Here is a 5,000-nt window from a genome sequence, read left to right as displayed (position 1 = left end):
GAGAAAAGCGAGGGGAGGCACACACACACACACACACACACACGCCCGGTAGCTCAGTGGTTAGAGCGCTGGCTTCACAAGCCAGAGGACCGGGGTTCGATTCCCCGGCCGGGTGGAGATATTTGGGTGTGTCTCCTTTCACGTGTAGCCCCTGTTCACCTAGCAGTGAGTAGGTACGGGATGTAAATCGAGGAGTTGTGACCTTGTTGTTCCGGTGTGTGGTGAGTGCCTGGTCTCAGACCTATCCGAAGATCGGAAATAATGAGCTCTGAGCTCGTTCCGTAGGGTAACGTCTGGCTGTCTCGTCAGAGACTGCAGCAGATCAAACAGTGAAACACACACACACACACACACTATATCAAGCACCTCACACGAGAAAATAAACCAAATCATGATAAAACAACTTCTAAAACCCCACAACACACACACACACACACACACACACACATTCCAAGAAGTATACGATAAGAAGCTTTGATAACACACTATCGGAGAGGAAACGTCAGAGTTAACATTAAGAACATCCTTAGCGATTGTTGCACCACCAAGCATATTTCACTTACCCAATATTTGCCTTCATGACCGACCTTCCGTATGTCCCTTTATGGTTGTTTCTGCGGCCCCCAGAGTGAGCTACTGCCGCCCTTGTTTGGTCAAGCGAGGCCTTTCACTTTGCAAGGGGAGAGATGCACGCTGTTTCCTTGGCCAAATAAGGTAGTGAAGGTGGTGGTGGTGGTGGCGAGTGATGTGTGAGCTAGTAGTGGTGGTGGTAGTAGTAGTAGCAGTAGTAGTAGTAGTAGTAGTAGTAGTAGTAGTAGTAATAGTGGTGATGGTAGCAATAGTGGTAGTAGAAGTAATAGTAGTAAAGGTAGTAGTAGTAATAGTATTAGTGGTCGTAGAAGTAATAGTGGTAAGAGTAGTAGTAGTAGTAGTAGTAGTAGTAGTAGTAGAAGTAGTAGTTATGGTATCAATGAAATGATGATATTGATAAGTAATAAGGAGAGTAAATCGACAGTAGCAGTAGTAGTAGTAGTAGTAGTAGTAGTAGTAGTAGTAGGGTAAGGGAAGGCTGCTTCATCAAGTACAGGGAGCCGTCTGTGTACATAACCATTCCATATAACCATACAACACCTTCACTCATACATTGTCGTAACCTCTATAAAGCCTCCCAATGACACAGCACACGTATCTTCCAATGTTAAAAAAAACAAATCCTGTTTATATCAATTTTGATATAAACACAAATGAATAGCAAGAAAATAATGATAAATAAAAGGAATGAATAGATAGATGAATAAAAAGGAAGCTGACATGAATGATACTGAAAACTGCCTTATGTCGCCAGCTGAGCCTTCTCGCAGCAACACCTCAGTGATTCGACGTTCCATCGCTTTGCTCTCACCACAACTGTCTATCAAAGGCCACAGAGATCGTCAGCCGGGTTCTCAAGAGCGTTTTGTCAGATAACAGTGTAGAAATCTTGTTAATCTGTCTCTAGAATCACAGAAACACATGTAAAATTCAATGTATCTTCAGCTAGAGGGTTTTGAAAATAGGAGAGGAGTCAGAACTGTGTCAGAATAAGTCCCCAGCTTTCTTCATGAACCAGCGCCGCTTCACAAGATAGTAGTAGTAGTAGTAGTAGTAGTAGTAGTAGTAGTAGTAGTAGTAATAGTAGTAGTAGTAGTAGTAGTAGTAGTAGTAGTAGTAGTAGTAGTTGTTGTTTGTTGTTGTTATAATCGTCTTCGTCATAGTTGTGTAGTTGTGGTTGTCATCTTCCCAACACTCAGCTCACCTCTGTCTATAGTTTCTACACACTGAACATTCCCATCCTCCCTCCTACGCAGTGCTCATGTTTCGCTATATAGTTTCCGTGCAGTGCTGGGCTGTGCATCGCCTCCTTCACTGCTGGACTCTTGATACATAAGAATACAAGAACAAAATGAGGGAAGCTGCAAGAATTTGTCAGGCCTGCACGTGGCAGTCCCTGTATGAGCAAAGCTACTTAATTCCATCTATCTCCATCCACCCGAGCGGTCTTGCTTGCAGATCAAAGTGCATGACAACTTTCTCAAACTATACTCTGAAAACCTCCAACAATGCGCCTCCAATGCTTTCAAGACACTCTATTTGGAGTTACACGGGATTCTAAGGATTGTTTTTTGTGGTCCTGGTGACAGACTAACAAGATTTCTACATAACTGATAGGAGAAACACTCTTGAGAATCCGGCTAATTATCTCTGTGGCCTTTGAGAACATTCGCGGTGAGAGAACAGAACGTTTCAGAATACTGGCCTTCACCTCGTCGCCATGACTATCATCCTTTTGTCTTCTTTTTTACTCGCTGGTGCTTTGAAGGGCGTTTTTATGATTCCACTGATACAATTACAGAATTTCTGCATCTTTATTGAAAAAAAAAAAATAATACAGAAATCTGACCATACTGTAGTGAGAGGCTAAAACAATTCAAGATATGTGCTACCGAGCGATTTGAGTATAGCCAATCTTCCTCTCCTCTATGGCCTCTGGAAACAGTACAAGCTTTTCAAAACGTGGACTTAATGGACTTAATTAGCATGATCTTACTTGATTCCTTCAGTACTGGGACACTTTTTTACCATGAGTTTTAGGTACGATTAGACGATTCTATTTACATTAGGAAGGGTCTATGGAGGTGAGAAGATTAATGGGCAGATTCTTTACTATTTTAGTCCTCACATAAGTTTCTGAAGCTGTATAAAATCGCCAAATAGTAGGCAAAATGAATATGAAAACGCGTCATGGTACTAAAGAGGTTAACTTCAACAAACCTAACTATATCAGCATTATCCTAACTTACTAACCTTGCCTAACCTTACTTAACCTTACTCCATTTGTCATACCTGACGTCCCTGTAATCTAAGCTCACCTAACCTATCATAACCTAAACAAAGCTAACCTGATTTCACCTTACTTCACCTAAGTTAGTCTTACCTGGCATTGCTAATTAATTAATCCAACTTCATTAGCGTTTACCTAACTCTTCAGGAGACCCCTTCATATTTATTCTGGTTACTATTTTGGGATTTTATGCAGCTTTAGAAACTCATGTGGAGAATTTAAATAGTGAAGACTCTGCACCATTAACCCTCTCAGTACTGGGTGTGATTAAACCATATTATTGACATTAGGAACGTCTATGGAGGGCAGAAGATTAATGGCCACAGTCTTCATTATTCTAGTCCCCATGTAAGTTTGTAAAGCTGTATAATATCACAAAATAGTAACCATAATGAATATGAAAATGCGTCATGGTACTGAAGAGATAAATCTTGTAACCTCCATCAACTCTCTTAATATAAATAAATTCGTGTAATCACATCGTAAACTCGTGACAAAAATGCATCCAAGTACTGAAGGGCATAAAGTAAAGTAATCTAACTTCAACTTATTACTCTCCTTTATTTTCAAACCATCAACACTATCCATCAAAGCCATGTACTTCAATTCTTTTTCTTCATAGTCATACTCCTCCATCTCCTCATAAGAACAGAGAGGAGACAGCGAGAAACCAGCACAAGACACCGGTGAGGCAATCCCTACAATGATATCTTCGTAAAGTTTCATCTCATCCTGCTTACAATGTTTTCCTCTCCCTCAGGCTGGTGTGGCAAGACTGTAAGACCGCAAGACTGCCTCCCTGCTTGCCTGTTTGTCTGCCTGTCTGCCTGTTTGCCTGCCTGCCTGCCTGTCTGCCTGCCTGCCTGTCTGCCTGTCTGCCTATTTGCCTGTCCACGCCCTCCCGCCAACGGATGCAAGAGTTAACTGGTAACTTCGTCTCCTGACTGGTAAGTACTGGCAGCCCCATCTTCCTGTGTTTTCCAGAGAGAGAGAGAGAGAGAGAGAGAAGTCATTACCTTTTGTCTCCTTACGCAAGATTGTTTTGTCAAAATTTCGCTTCCTCCTCATATCATCTCACACTCGCTCTCGGAAAGGGCAGGGAGTGATGAGACAAACGTACAGACAGACAGACAGACAGATAGACAGACAGACAGACATTCACGTGATTCATTTTGGATTAGAAACTCTCCCTCACACACACACACACACACACACACACACACACACACACACACACACACACACACACACACACACACACAATCAATATGGCATTTTCCCATGAGTAATCTTGAATCACGCGCGTCTGACTGTCTGACTGTCTGACTGTCTGACTGTCTGAGTGTCTTTACGTTCAGTTTTCTTCCATGTGTCTTCCCCTCCACCTCCTCTTCCTCTTACCTTCCTCTTACCTTTCTCCTATTCCCTTCCTCGTCTTTCCTTTCTCTTTTGCTCATCTTCTATCCTTCCTACTCTTCTCCCATTCCTAATCTCCTAATCATTCCTCCTTCTCCTCCTCTATCCGTCTTTCCCTTCTTCTCTTCCCTTCCTCGTCTTATTCTTCTTTTCTTTCTCCCTCATCTATCTCTCATGCGTCTTTTCTTCCTCGTCTACTCCTCTTCTTATTTATTCTCTTCTTCGTCTTACTCTTCTTCTCTTTTCCTTCTCCTTCTGTCGCTTCTTCTCCCCTCGTCCTTCCCTTCCTCTCTTCTTTTTCTCTTTCCTCGTCTCTCTCTTCTATTGATCTTTCTAAAACGCTTTCCTTCTCCTGTTTCCGCCGCAGTGTGATCTTCCTAACCTTTCGTGTGTGTGTGTGTGTGTGTGTGTGTGTGTGTGTGTGTGTTAGCAATTTACATGTCATTTCCTCATTTCGTCTCCGTTATTCCTTTTACTAATGACAAAAGAATGACTGGATAGTTTTTTGTAGTCTTTGTTTTCTTTCTCTTTCTTTGTTTTACTCTTCGTATTCTCTCTCTCTCTCTCTCTCTCTCTCTCTCTCTCTCTCTCTCTGATGGTGATAGTTTTGTTGCTCTTGTTGTTCTTGTTGTTGTTGGTGGTGGTAGTAATGTAGCAGTAGTAGTAGTAGTAGTAGTAGTAGTAGTAGTAGTAGTAGTAGTAG

The 5,000-nt window shown here is 42.0% G+C and overlaps 1 protein-coding gene across 2 annotated transcripts in view; it reads left to right on the top strand.

Moving 5' to 3' along the window:
- LOC123507922 (adenosine 3'-phospho 5'-phosphosulfate transporter 1-like) overlaps window positions 1-5,000 on the top strand; it is a 54,239-nt gene that overhangs the window by 13,255 nt on the left and 35,984 nt on the right. For both annotated transcript variants that reach the window (XM_045261268.1, XM_045261267.1), the window contains exon 2: window positions 3,642-3,828. The gene's annotated coding sequence lies outside the window, so the exon portion shown is untranslated. The remainder of the gene's footprint in view (window positions 1-3,641; window positions 3,829-5,000) is intronic.

The sequence above is a fragment of the Portunus trituberculatus genome, chromosome 23 (genome assembly GCF_017591435.1).
Source record: "Portunus trituberculatus isolate SZX2019 chromosome 23, ASM1759143v1, whole genome shotgun sequence".
Lineage (NCBI taxonomy): Eukaryota > Metazoa > Arthropoda > Malacostraca > Decapoda > Portunidae > Portunus > Portunus trituberculatus.
This window is presented reverse-complemented; position numbering and strand designations above follow the sequence as displayed.